This window comes from Dama dama, chromosome X (assembly GCF_033118175.1).
Source record: "Dama dama isolate Ldn47 chromosome X, ASM3311817v1, whole genome shotgun sequence".
Classification (NCBI taxonomy): Eukaryota; Metazoa; Chordata; class Mammalia; order Artiodactyla; family Cervidae; genus Dama; species Dama dama.
This window is the reverse complement of record NC_083714.1, coordinates 70,019,222-70,034,521: the sequence shown is the minus strand read 5'-3', so window position 1 is coordinate 70,034,521 and position 15,300 is coordinate 70,019,222.

Below are 15,300 nucleotides of genomic sequence, written 5' to 3'. Positions count from 1 at the left end.
AAGCTAGTGGAGGTGATGGAATACCAGTTGAGCTCTTTCAAATCCTAAAAGATGATGCTGTGAAAGTACTGAACTCAAAATGCCAGCAAATTTGGAAAACTCAGCAGTGGCCAGAGGAATGGAAAAGGTCAGTTTTCATTCTGATCCCAAAAAAAGGCAATGCCAAAGAATGTTCAAACTATTGTACAATTGCACTCATCTCACATGCTAGCAAAGTAATGCTTCAAATTCTCCAAGCCAGGCTTCAACAGTACGTGAAGGATTTAGGAAAGACAGAGGAACCAGAGATCAAATTGCCAACATCTTCTGGAACATTGAAAAAGCAAGAGAGTTCCAGAAAAGCATATACTTCTGCTTTATTGATTACTCCAAAGCCTTTGACTGTGTGGATCACAACAAACTGTGGAAAATTCTTAAAGAGATGGAAATATCAGACCACCTGAACTGCCTCCTGAGAAAACTGTATGCAGGTCAAGAAGCAACAGTTAGAACTGGACATGGAACAACAAACTGGTTCCAAATCAGGAAAGGAGTACATCAAGGTTGTATATTGTAACTGTGCTTATTTAACTTATATGCAGAGTACATCATGCAAAACGCCAGGCTGGACGAAGCACAAGCTGGAATTAAGAGTGCTGGGAGGAATATCAATAATCTCAGATATGCAGATAATACCACCCTTATGGCAGAAAGGGAAGAAGAACTAAAGCGTCTATTGATGAAAGTAAAAGAGGAGAGTGAAAAAGTTGACTTAAAACTCAGCATTCAGAAAACTAAGGTCATGACATCTGGTCCCATCACTTCATGGCAAATAAATGGGAAAACAATGGAAACAGTGAAAGACTTTATTTTTGGGGGCTCCAAAATCACTGCAGATGGTGACTGCGACATGAAATTAAAAGACACTTGCTCCTTGGAAGAAAAGTTATGACCAACCTAGACAGCATATTAAGAAGCAGAGACATTACTTTGCCAACAAAGGTCCATCTAGTCAAAGCTATGTTTTTTTCCAGTAATCATGTACAGATGTGAGAGTTGGACCATAAAGAAAGCTGAGCACTGAAGAATTGATGCTTTCGAACTGTGACATTGGAGAAGGCTCTTGAGAGTCCCTTAGACTGCCTGGAGATCCAACTGGTCAATCCTAAAGGAAATCAGTCCTGAATATTCATTGGAAGGACTGATGCTGAACCTGAAGCTCCAATACTTTCACTACCTGATGGGAAGAACTGACTCATTGGAAAAGACCCTGATGCTGGCAAAGACTGAAGGTGAGAGAAGTGGATGACAGTGGATGAGATGATTGGATGGCATCACTGACTCGATGAGCATGAGTTTGAATAAGCTCCCGGAGTTGGTGATGAACAGGGAAGCCTGGCATGCCTCAGTCCATGGGGTAGCAAAGAGTCAGACATGAATGAGTGACTGAACTGAACTGAACCAGAGCAATTAAGCAATGAAAAGAAATAAAAGTCATCCAAATTGGAAAGGAAAAAATAAAAATCACTATCTACAGATGATTTGATATTATGTATGTGTGCAGACTAAGTTGCTGTAGTTGTGTCCAGTTCTGTGTTACCCTATGGACTGTAACCTGCCAGGCTCCTCTCCTCCTGGAGAAGATTCTCCAGGCAAGAGTATTGGAGTGGCTTGACATTTCCTTCTCCATGATATTATGCATAGAAAATAGTAAAGGATAAAAATAATGAAATCATTCCATCAAAATATTTGGGCTACTAAATGAATTCAGCAAAGTTACAGGATACAAAATTAATATAAGTATCTTCTGCTTCTGTGAGGTCCTTTGTTGAGCCCATCTTTGCATGAAATCTTCCCTTGGAATCTCTGATTTTCTTGAAGAGATCTCTGGTCTCTCCAGTTCTATGGTGGTAGTTTAGTCACTAAGTGTGTCTCAGTATCCGACTCTTGTGACCCCGTGAACTGTAGCCTGCCAGGCTTCTCTGTCCATGGGATTTTCCAGCCAAGAATACTGGAGTGGGTTGCCATTTCCTTCTCCATCCCATTCTATTGTTTTCCTCTGTTTCTTTGCACTGATCACTGAGGAAGGCTTTCTTATCTCTCCTCGCTATTCTTTGGAATTATGTATTCAAATGGGTATATCTCTCCTTTTCTCCTTTGCCTTTCTCTTCTCTTCTTTTCACAGCTATTTGTAAGGCCTCCTCAGGCAGTCATTTTGCTTTTTTGCATTTCTTTTCCATGGGGATGGTCTTGATCCCTGTCTCCTGTACAATGTCACGAACCTCCATCCATAGTTCATCAGGTACTCTGTCTATCAGATCTAATCCCTATTTCTCACTTTCATTGTATAATTGTAAGGGATTTGATTTAGGTCATACCTTAATGGTCTAATGGTTTTCCCTACTATCTTCAATTTAAGTCTGAATTTGGCAATAAGGAGTTCATGATCTGAGCCACAGGCAGCTCCAGGTGTTGTTTTTGCTGACTGTATAGAGCTTCTCCATCTTTGGCTGCAAAGAATATAATCAATTTGATTTCAGTACTGACCATCTGGTGATGTCCACGTGTAGAATCTTCTCTTGTGTTGTTGGAAGAAGGTGTCTGCTATGACCAGTGCGTTCTCTTGGCAAAACTTTATACAGGTTTAATTTTTTTTTTTACAAGCTTCTAATAGTTTTAAAAAATAGTTATAACAGAAAAAGTCATCTGTGCTTTTTTTACTCACTTCAGCTAACAAACATAAATATTAGGAGGCAATGAAATATGAGAAAAAATTACTTGGGAGTTAACTGTTCTTGATTTCATACCTTGCTTTCTACAACCAACCTGGGTGACCTTATAGTCTTAAATATTATGTGTCTTCATCTTATATCTATTGAGTCATGACATATCTGCATCCTGAAAGAAATTCAAACTTACTCCTAATTTTCACAATCTACTCCAAATTATATTTCCAGCTACATTTACCATAATATCTCTGACAGCAGACCCTACTCTGCGGACACAATATTCTACTTCAAACCTCTCAAATACAGCCCAAACTGTGTGAAGAAGGTCTTTCTCTTACCTCATCCTAATGCATCATTTTGGGGTGAACTTCCTCCCATTCTCCAGCAATCAAAAACCTATTTATCATGCCACAGCATGGATGAAACTGAAAAATATTACGGCAAGTGAAAGAAACCAGTCACAAGACAGCCCATATGGTGTGACTGCACTTATATGAAATGCTCGGACTGGGCAACTCTATTGAGCAGGAAAGGGGTGACTGTCAAAAGGTACAGCATTTCTTCCGGAAGCGATGCAAAAGTTCCAAATTGATTTTGGTGATGGCTGTGCAACCCTGTGAATGTAATAAAAACCACTGAATTGTATACTTTAAATGAGTTAATTGTATGACATATGAATTAGATCTCAATAAAGCTACTATTTGAAAGAAAAAAAAAACTAATAATAAGCTACGAAAAAGAGAATTTAAGGAAAATATCCCATTTACAATTTCATCAAAAAGAAATAAATATCTAGGAATAAATTTAGCTAAGGGGGTAAAACACTTGTATGATGAAAATGATTAAGATATTGCTGAAGGAAAGTGTAGGTGATATAAATAAATGAAAAGTCATAACATGTTCATGAATTAGAAGAATTAATTTTATTAACATGCCCAGACTACCTAAAGCCATCTAAAGATTCAATATATTCCTATCATAATACCAATGGCAAACTAATAAGCATGGTGAAGGAAACTATCAACAAAAAGACAAGGCAATCTATTGATTGGGAGACGATATATGCAAATGATATATTTGATAAGGGCTTACTATCCAAAATATACAAAGAATTCATACAACTCAATGTCAAAAATGAAGCAATCTGATTTTATACATGGGCAGAGGACCTGAACAGACATTTTTCCAAAGAAGACATAGAGATGGCCAACAGGTACATAAAAAGATGCCTAACAGCACTTTTTCAGGGAAATGGAAATCAAAACCACAGTGACACATCACCTCATACCTGTTAGAATGGCTATTGTCAAAAAGACAACAAGTAACACATGTTGGTGAGGTTGTGAAGAAAAAGGAACTCTCCTACACTATTGGTCGGAATGTAAATTGGTGCAACAACTATGGAAAATGGTGGAGGTTCCTCAAAACTTTAAACACAGAATGACAATAGTTCTAGAAATTCCTTTCCTGGTTACGTATCTGTAGGGAAAGAGCAAATTAGCCAAGATGGCATGGTCAGTCTATCTTAACAGCCTCTCGCTCTTGCCCCATGTTTTTTAAATAATGTTTATGTAACAGCTGAGATCACTTATAGCACTGTGCATGTGCATCACAAAGAACTTGTTTAATCACAAGGTATTTGCTTGGTCACGAGGTACTTGCCTTGTCAGGAGCTGTTTTGTGCAGTATGCCTGTATGAACCTCACCATGAAAGCCCTGGGTGTTGCTGCATTGGGGCTACATTGGAGCAACATCATGATTACATTATATGGTGCTACGTTATAGCTCTGTTTTGGCTATGTTCTGGTTATCTTGTGGCTGCTGTGTCATCCAGGGGAGAGGCTGTGTTATGGCTGCAGGGCCAGTCAGGAGAGAATAAACATATCTGCAGTTCCTATGTCCCCTCGAATCTCCTTCCAGACTCTTAACTCATGCTTTACCTATCTTGGGTTCAACAGTGTGGACAGTGTGAACAGGGAGACAACTGGCATCACAAATAGGATGAGAGCAATACAGTATCCAAAGACAACAGAAACACTAATTCAAAAAGATACATCCACCCAAATGTTCGCTGCAGCATTATTGACCATAACCAAAATGTGGAAGTAACCTAAATGTTCATCAACCGGGGAATGAATGAAGATGTAGCATATATGTATAATGAAACATTACTGAGCCATAAATAAGAATGAAATCTCACACCTGCAATAAAATGGGTGGATCTAGAGCCTGCATGTGTGCTAAGTCACTTTAATCATGTCTGACTCTTTGTGACGCTATGAACTAGGGCCCGCCAGGCTCCTCTGTCCATGGGATTCTCCAGGCAAGGATACTGGGGTGGGTTGCCATGACCTCCTCCAGGATCTAAAGCAGGTGTCCCCAACCCCCAGGATGCAGACAGGTTCTGTTCCATGCCCTGTTAGAAACCGGGCTGCAAAGCAGGAGGAGAGCAGTGGGTGAGCAAGCAAAGCTTCATCTGTCACTCCCCGTCACTCCCCATCACGTGCAATGCAGCCTGAACCAGTTCCCCCTCTAGTTCACTGAAAAATTGTCTTCCATGAAACCGGTCCCTAGTGCCAAAATGTTTGGGGACTGCTGGTCTAGAGGGCATCATGCTAAATGAAATGTCAGACAGCAAAAGGCTTATTGTGAATTCTGCAAAATAAAAGAGGCGAACAGAACCAAAACGGATTCATACATACTGTACAAAAAAGAAACTGTTGGTTACCAGAAGGTAAGCTGACTGAGGTTGAGCAGGGGCAAATAATAGTTGAAGGAAATTAAGAGGTATAAATTTCCAGTTATAAAAAAAAAGTCACGGGGATGTAATATATAGTGAATATACTCAATAATATTTTAATAATAGTAACTGTATAGTGACAAATGATAACTAGACTTATTATGATAACCATTCTGAAGTGTATATAAATACCAAATCATTATGATCCACACCTGAAGCTAATGTAATATTGTATATTCTATGTATATATTTCAATTTTAAAAAAATTTAAAAAAGTAATTAGCCTCAAAGAAATCTTCACTTTTAAACAAATGTTAAACCACCTCTAAGTCTTATTGGACCCTTTGACAGTAGCAAAAGAAATGCAGTAAATGAAGCCTCACCACTTAAAGCAGTAGAAGTCCTTCCTTCTGTGTGCAATTCACTACCAAACAGTAGACCCAAAGGAAATTCTGGCTCAATACATGTTGAAGGATCACAATGAAAACAAATTTTAATTTTAGAAAAGCTATAAATAAAAAGAAACACATTTAGGTTTTAAAAAATCTGTAAGATGGTTAGTTTTGCCTAGTTTTATTAATAATAAAGAGCGTGAGTGAGATTTTTTCCACAAATATTTCTTACTTGCTGAAGCAGCCATTTTTAATAAGGCAAGAGCTAAAAGTATACTAGAGTAAAATGAAACTATAAATGTTAAAATGCAAAACTACTATGAGAAGAGTACAAACCAGTCTCAATGAACTGCTTGCCTTTAAAATCTGTACCAACTGAATTTTCTTATTAATGGTTTATTTTAAGAAAAGTCCAATTCCATTCAGTGTGAACACAATTCTTACAGTAACAGCCTATCTTCCACAGTTAATTGCTGCTTGTCTCCTTGAGTATATTCATTTGCATAATTGTAATTCTTTTCCATAATAAAAAAGGATTACATAATCTTGGTGAAGGAAACATCATAAAATTTAAATTTATATAAAATTAAAGGAATAAATGTTCCATAGTAAAAGAACTATTAACATCTACCAAAAGCATAAAGGTTTTAATATGACAGCCTATGTATTAACAGAAAATCACTTTAGATTACACTACTCTTCAAGTGTCATTCAAAATTAAACTCTATATCTTATTTTGGAATTGCTATATTGAAAGGAAGGTCAGTAGTACCAACCATAAGTTATTGTTTATAATAAATGAAGACAGTTGGTGGAAAGCAGATGTATCACTTCAATGAGGTACAAATGCAGACTTAGAAGTCACAGTCCACTTGAATGAAAGTTGGATTATGTTAAAATATAAACTCTTGAGATCAAGAAGGCAGAGGAGTGGTGGACATTGATTACATCTCTCTCCACAGATACATCAGGAATACACCTTCAGACACAGAAGTATATGCAGAACTCCAGCTGAGAGTGGACAGGTGTACCTGACTAGTGGAAAAAAATATACAGAACCATGTAAAACTTGGTAGGATGAAGGAACTAGGGGGAAAAATAGTGTGAGTAGGACTGGACCTGCCCTCAGCAGGTGGGGGAATTGAAGCAGAGGTCTAAGGCCCACATCAGAGGAGTCAGCTGAGTCAGAGGAGAAACATGTAAGGTTGAGAGTGAAACAGCTGATCCGTGACAACCTAAATTTAATGAGAATCAGATAGTCCTTGTCACAGCCATACATACCCTGGACAGGGAGGCTGGTGACCTGGAAGGTGCAGCAGCTGGGAACTGGAGTTCAGGGATTGTGGAGCAATCCCATGGCAAGGGCTGCTGTTGACTGTGGAGAGACCAATCGAGGGGATGTAAGGGAGGAAACTGTGGTGGGAAATGCCTGTGGAGGAAAGCTGGGCAGCCATGGAAACAAGGCTATACTGCTGAGTCCCACATGGGGGTGGAGTCATCACCATAGTCTCTCTCTCCCCACACGGTAACATCAGCAGCTGAACAATACAGAGGCTGCCTATCAAATGCCTGAAGCACTAAACTACAGAGTAGGACCCCACCCAAGGTACTCCATTAAGTGACGGATGCACCGAACTACAGAGTAGGACCCCAGCCACCGGGGCCCCTCTATGTGGCTGAATGGGTGGAGCTATGGGTAGACGGGCCAAAGAGGCCTTCTGATCTGATTGCAAGCTACAAGAGGCTTGAAAAAAGACTATGATAGGGCCATAACTCCTGGGGTGGAGGCAGTCCATGTCTCTGCACACTTTGTGCCACCAGGGTCCTCACAAGCCAAGCAGCCATGCCACCTTTATGCTCAACTCTCATGGAAGCAGAGCTGCCACAGGCAAAAATATCCGGCATCTATAGCACAAGGTTGCTTCAGTCATGTCCAACTCTTTTAGACCCTGTGGACTGTGGCCTTCCAGGCTTCTGTCAGGGGTGTCCTCCAGGCAAGAATACTGGAACATATTGGCCAATACTGGTTTCCATACCCTTCTAGAGCACTATATTTCCTGCTGCCCTAGCTGCCAACTCCCCTGAGTACCTATTGCTGCCAGAACCCCTGCAACCCAAGCATCTGCACCACCTCCACACCTGACCCTCACAGGGGCAAACCCAAGCTCTCCAGGGCAGCCTCAGGAGCAATCCCCAGTGGACAATCCAATGCAGAGGTGGAAATAAAACCATAATTGAAACCCAGGAGCAGTGTGGCTAAGCAAGATTCAAAATCTTCCCACCAACTGTACAAGCTGTAGGTTAAATCCTCATGATCAACTAAGCAGACTGTGTCTATGGAATATATAAAAGGACATTGAGAGCTCCCACAAAAGAAAATGCACTAGTTCTGATATCTGTGGACAGTGGAGGCAAGAACACACAGGATAAGGACCAGATTAGAATCTGAACTGCCCCCACAACAGGTCTAGAGATCAGCACAGTGTTGGAGGGCATCCTAGGGAGGTGAGGTAAACTGTGACTCCCAGCAGGGGAAAGGGCTCTGAGAGCAGAGACTCAAGAAAAACATGAATTATTCTTATATTTTGACTTGTTCTGTAGATTCTTTTGGATTTTTTTTTCTTTCCCCCCTTGTTGTAGTTGTCGATTTTATTGGCACTATGTAATCGAATTAAGCTTTTGAACCATTTTTTCCCTTTTTTCCCCCCTAGTCATATTTTTTATTGTTATAAACCTCTGCCTCTACATTGAGCTTTCACAGTTCTGTAGAATTTTCCTTTTTTTCTTGTCTCTTTTTTTTAACTTTAATTTCTAAACCTATTATTATTTTTCTACATTTATTCCTTTCTTTGCTTTTCCTACTCTTCTTTTCCCCTTGCAGTTAATGTTTAATGTATATAAATCTTCTTAATCTACCTCTATTTAACTTTGCATATATATGTTTTCTTTACTTTCTTTCCTTTTCTCTCAACATATTTGTTAGATTTGTTTCCATTGCTTTACTCCCCAATTGGCACCATGCTTTAGTTTTGTCTTCTAGTTTGTGCTTTAGTTAATTTTCTTCTTAACTGATAGATATAATTTTTGGTTTCTTTTGTTCACCAGGTCAATCTATTGTACTTTATTTTTGGTAGCCTGTTTTGATTTTGCTTATGGGTGTATATGTATATGTGTATATTCAGTCACACTTTTTATTGCTGTTATAAACAACTGCATCTATGTTGGGTTTTTGCAGTTCTCTGGAGTTTACCTTTTTTTTTCCTTCATTTTTTTCCTCGTTTTTATAATTTTAATTTTTCAAAACCTATTCTATTTTTTACATCTATTCTTTTGTTTGCCTTTCCTACTGTTCTTTTCCCCTTGCAGTTGATCTATAATGTCTATAAATCTTCTTCATCTAACTCTATTTAACTTTGCATATATATTATTTCTTTCTTTTCATTCCTCTCAATATATTTGTTACTTTTGTTTTCATTGCTTTATCCCCCACTTGGCACCTTGTTTTAGTTTTGTTTTCCAGCTTGTGCTTTAGTTAATTTTGTGCTTAACAGGTAAACATAATTCTTTATTTCCTTTGTTCACTGGGACAATCTACTGTATTTTAGTTGGATTGTTTTGACTTTGCTTATGTATATGTATATGTGTATATTCCATTATTTTAATTATTATTTGCCTGATTTTGTAACTTCCATATGTCTGGACTTCATCTTTGGTTTCTCATTTTTGGGTATTTGTTTTAATCTCACTTAATGCCATAACAAACCACTTGTGGAATCTTTGTTCCTGACCAGAGATCAAGCCCTGAGCCTTTGGAGTGGGAGCACTGACTCCAAGACCCTAGACTACCAGAGAACTAACACTAGGGAATATCAAATAGTGAGAACTCACACCAAGGAAACCACTTGAATACAAGACCCAGCATCACCCAACCACCAGTAGCACCCTGTGCAGGACACCTGGTCTAAACAACAAACAAAACCAAAATGTAAACCCAATCATCAGCAGACAGCATTATGAACTCATTCAGCCTTGCCCATCAGAGGAAACAGACAAACAATAAAAAAAAAAAAACAACAACAAAAAATAACAAGCAAACAAAAAGAAAACCTCAGCACAAGTCTCACCCTACAGGAAGCTTACACAAACCACTGGACAAACATTCAGTCAGTTTAGTTCAGTCGTTCTGTTGTGTCCAACTCTTTGCAACCCCATGAATCGCAGCATGCCAGGCCTCCCTGTCCATAACAAACTCCCGGAGTTTACTCAAACTCATGCCCATAGAGTCAGTGATGTCATCCAGCCATCTCATCCTCTGTCGTCCCCTTCTCCTCCTGCCCCCAATCCCTCCCAGCATCAGGGTCTTTTCCAATGAGTCAGCTCTTCACATCAGGTGGCCAAAGTACTGGAGTTTCAGCTTCAGCATCACTCCTTCCAATGAACACCCAGGACTGATCTCCTTTAGGATGAACTGGTTGGATCTCCTTGCAGTCCAAGGGACTCTCAAGAGTCTTCTCCAGCACCACAGTTCAAAAGCATCAATTTTTCAGTGCTCAGCTTTCTTCACAGTCCAACTCTCACATTCATACATGACCACTGGAAAAACCATAGCCTTGACCAGACGGACCTTTGTTGGCAAAGTAATATCTCTGCTTTTTAATATGCTATCCAGGTTGGTCATAACTTTCCTTCCAAGGAGTAAGTGTCTTTTAATTTCATGGCTGCATTCACCATCTGCAGTTATTTTGGAGCCCCAAAAAATAAAGTCTGACACTGTTTCCACTGTCTCCCCATCTATTTCCCATGAGGTGATGGGACCAGATGCCATGATCTTAGTTTTCTGAATGTTGAGCTTTAAGCCAACTTTTTCACTCTCCTCTTTCACTTTCATCAAGAGGCGTTTTAGTTCCTCTTCACTTTCTGCCATAAGGGTGGTGTCATGGACCAACCTTAGGAGGGCAGAAAACAAAAGGAAGAAAGAATTCAGCCTTGAAGCCTGAGAAAAGGAGACCTCAAACACAATAAGTTAAAAAAAAAAGTATAATTAAAAGGCAGAGAAATGCTACACAAATGAAGGAACAAATTAGAGACACAGTAGTCCAAATAAATGAAGAGGAAATAGGCAAACTACATGAAAAATAATTCAGAATAATGATAGTAAAGATGATCAAAAGCCTTGAAAACAAAATGGGGGAAAACGCAAGAATCAGTTAACAAAGACCTAGAAGAAAATAGAAATAAACATACAGAGACAAACAACACAATTACTGAAATTAAAAATACTCTGGAAGGAATCAATAACAGAATATCTGAAGCAGAAGGACAAATCAGTGAGCTGGAAGATAAAATGGTGGAAATAACTTCTGAAGAGCAAAATAAAGTAAAAAGAATTAAAAGAACTGAGGAGAGTATCAGAGACCTCTGGAACAATATCAAATACACCAACATTAGAATTTCAAGGGTCCCAGAAAAAGAAGAGTAAAAGAAAGGGCATGAGAAAATTTTTGAAGAGCTAATTGTTGAAAACTTCCCCAACATGGAAAAGGAAATAATCAAGTTCAAGGGGCACAAAGAGTCCCATACAGAATAAACCCAAGGGGAAATACGGCAAAAGACTAAACGCAAAGAAAGAATATTAAAAGCAGCAAGGGAAAAGCAACAAATAACATACAAGGGAAACCCCATACACTTAACAGCTGATCTTTCAGCAGAAACTCTGCAGGCCAGAAGGGAATGGTAGGATATATTTAAAGTACTGAAAGGGAAAAATCTACAACCAAGATTACTCTACCCAGCAAGGATCTCATTCAAAATTTATGGAGAAATAAAAAGCTTTTCAGACAAGCAAAAGTTAAGAGAATTCAGCACCACCAAATCAGTTTTACAACAAAAGTTAAAGGGAATTATATAGTCAAGAAACACAAGAGAAGGAAAGATATCTACAAAAAAAAACCCCAAACAATTAACAAAATGGAAATAGAAACATATATATCAATAATTACTTTAAATGTAAATAGATTAAATGCTCCAACCAAGAGACAGAGACTGGCTAAATGGATACAAAATCAAGACTGGTATATGTGCTGTCTACAAGAAACACAATTCAGACATAAAGACACACATATACTGATAGTGAGAGGATATAAAAATATATTTTATGCAAATGCAAAGCAAAGAAAGCTGGAGTAGCAATCCTCATATCAGACAAAATGGACCTTAAAATAAAGAAGATTACAAGAGCTAAGGAAGGACACTACATAATGAAAAGGGATCAATCCAAGAGGTACACAAAACAATTGTAAATATCTATGCACCCAACATAGGGGCATCTCAATACACAAGACAGACACTGACAGACAGAAAAGGAGAAGTTGACAGGAACATAATAGTGGTAAGAGACTTTAACACCTGACTCACACCAATGGACAGATCACCAAACGAGAAAATTCATAAGTAAACAAAAGTTTTAAATGATATATTAGATGAAATGGATCTCATTGATATCTTCAAGACATTCCATCCAAATGCAGAAGAATACACCTTCTTCTCAAATGCACATGGAACATTCTCCAGGATAGACCACATATTGGGTCACAAATCAAACCTCAGTAAATTTAAAGTTGAAATCGTATCAAGCATCTACTGTGATCACAACATTATGAGACTAGATATCAATTATAAGAAAAAAACTGTACAAAACACAAAAACATGGAGATTAAACAACATGTTTCTAAATAAACAATAGGTTACTGAAGAAATCAAAAATTTCTAGAAACAAATGACAATGAAAACACGACAACTCAAAACCTATGGGATGCAGCTAAAGCAGTTCTAAGAGGTAAATTTATAGCAAAACAAGAAAAAGACCGAATAGACAGCCTAACTTTACACCTAAAACAACTGGAAAAAGATGAACAAAGAAACCCCAGAATTAGTAGAAGGAAAGAAATTATAAAGATCCAAGCAGAAATAAATGAAAAATAAATGAAATAAAAAATAGTAAAGATTAATAAAACTAAAAGCTGTTTCTTTGAGAAGATAAACAAAATTTACAAACCTGTGGCCAGACTTATTAAGAAAAAAAGAGAGAAGAATCAAATCAACAATATTAGAAATGAAAAAGGAGAGGTTACAACAGACAATGCACATATGCAAAGGATTATAAGAGACTATTATGAACAACTATATGGCAAAAAAAAAAAAAAAAAAAATAGATAACCTGAAAGAAATGGACAGATTCTTAGTAAAGTTCAGTCTTCCAAGACTGAACCAGGAAGAAATAGAAATTATGAACAACACAATTACAAGCACTGAAATTGAAGCTGTAATAAAAAATCTCCCAAAAAACAAAATCCCAGGACAAAATGGCTTCACAGGAGAATTCTATCAAACGTTCAGAGAAGAGCTAATGTCTATCCTTCTAAAACTCTTTCAAACAATTGCAAGAGGAAGGAACACTTTCAAACTCATTCTACAAGGCCACCATCATCTTGATACAAAAACCTGACAAAGACAACAGAAAAAAGAAAATTACAGGAAAATATCACTAATGAACATAGATGCAAAAAATCCTCAACAAAATGTTAGCAAACAGAATTCAGCAACACATCAAAAAGCACACGCACCATGATCCAGTTGGCTTTATTCCAGGGATGCAACGATTCTTCAATATAAGCAAATCAATGTGATACATCATATTAACATACTGAAATATAAAAACCACAAGATCATCTCAATAGATGCAGAAAAAACTTCTGAAAAAATTCAGCATCCATTAATGATTCAGTTCAGTTCAGTTCAGTCGCTCAGTCGTGTCCGACTCTTTGCGACCACATGAATCGCAGCACGCCAGGCCTCCCTGTCCATCACAAACTCCCGGAGTTTACTCAAACTCATGCCCATCGAGTCGGTGATGTCATCCAGCCATCTCATCCTCTGTTGTCCCCTTCTCCTCCTGGCCCCAATCCCTCCCAGCATCAGGGTCTTTTCTTCGCATGAGGTGGCCAAAATGTTGGAGTTTCAGCTTCAGCATCAGTCCTTCCAATGAACACCCAGGACTGATCTCCTTCAGGATGAACTGGTTGGATCTCCTTGCAGTCCAAGGGACTCTCAAGAGTCTTCTACAACACCATAGTTCAAAAGCATCAATTTTTTGGCCCTCAGCTTTCTTCACAGTCCAACTGTCACATCCATACATGACCACTGAAAAAACCATAGCCTTGACCAGACAGCCCTTTGTTGGCAAAGTAATGTCTCTGCTTTTTAATATGCTATCTAGTTTGGTCATAACTTTCCTTCCAAGGAATAAGTGTCTTTTAATTTCATGGCTGCAGTCACCATCTGCAGTTATTTTGGAGCCCCCCCAAAATAAACTCTGACACTGTTTCCACTCTCTCCCCATCTATTTCCCATGAGGTGATGGGACCAGGTGCCATGATCTTAGTTTTCTGAATGTTGAGCTTTAAGCCGACATTTTCATTCTCCTCTTTCACTTTCATCAAGAGGCTTTTTAGTTCCTCTTCACTTTCTGCCATAAGGGTGTTGTCATCTGCATATCTGAGGTTATTGATATTTCTCCCAGCAATCTTGATTCGAGCTTGTGCTTCTTCCAGCCCAGCATTTCTCATGATGTACTCTGCATAGATTAAATCTCTTCAAAAAATGGGCACAGAAGGAACATACCTCAACATGGGAAGGTCATATATGATAAGCCTACAGCAAGCATTCTTAGTGGTAAAAAACTGAAAGCATTCCACCTAAAAATCAGGAAAAATACAAGGGTGCACACGTTCCCCACTATTATTCAACATATTTCTGGAAGTCCTAGATACATAAACCAGAGGAGAAAAAGAAATAAATTAATCCATGTTGGAAAAGAAGAATTAAATCTCTCACTGTTTTTAGATAACATAAACTTGTACATAGAAAACGCTAAAGATAGTATCAGAAAATTACTAGAGTTAATCAGTGAATTTACCAATGTCTCAGGATACAAAATCAGTACACAGAAGTCATTTGCATTTTTATATACTAACAATGAAAATTCATAAACAAAAATTAAGGTATCAATCCCATTCACCATTGCAACAAAAAAATTAAATATCTAGGAATAAAATTCCCTAAAAAGACAAAAGAACTGTACAGAGAAAATTATAAGACACAAGGAGAGATAAGAAAGCCTCCCTCAGCGATCAATGCAAAAAAATAGAGGGAAACAACAGAATGGGAAAGACTAGAGATCTCTCCAACAAAATTAGAGATACCAAGGGGAACATTTCATGCAAAGATGGGCTCGATAAATGACACGAATGGTATGGACCTAACAGAAGCAGAATATGTTAAGAAGAGGTGTCAAAAATACACAGAAGAACTGTACAGAAAAGATCTTCATGACCCAGATAATCACGATGGTGTGATCACTCACCTAGAGCCAGACATTCTGGAATGCGAAGTCAAGTGGACC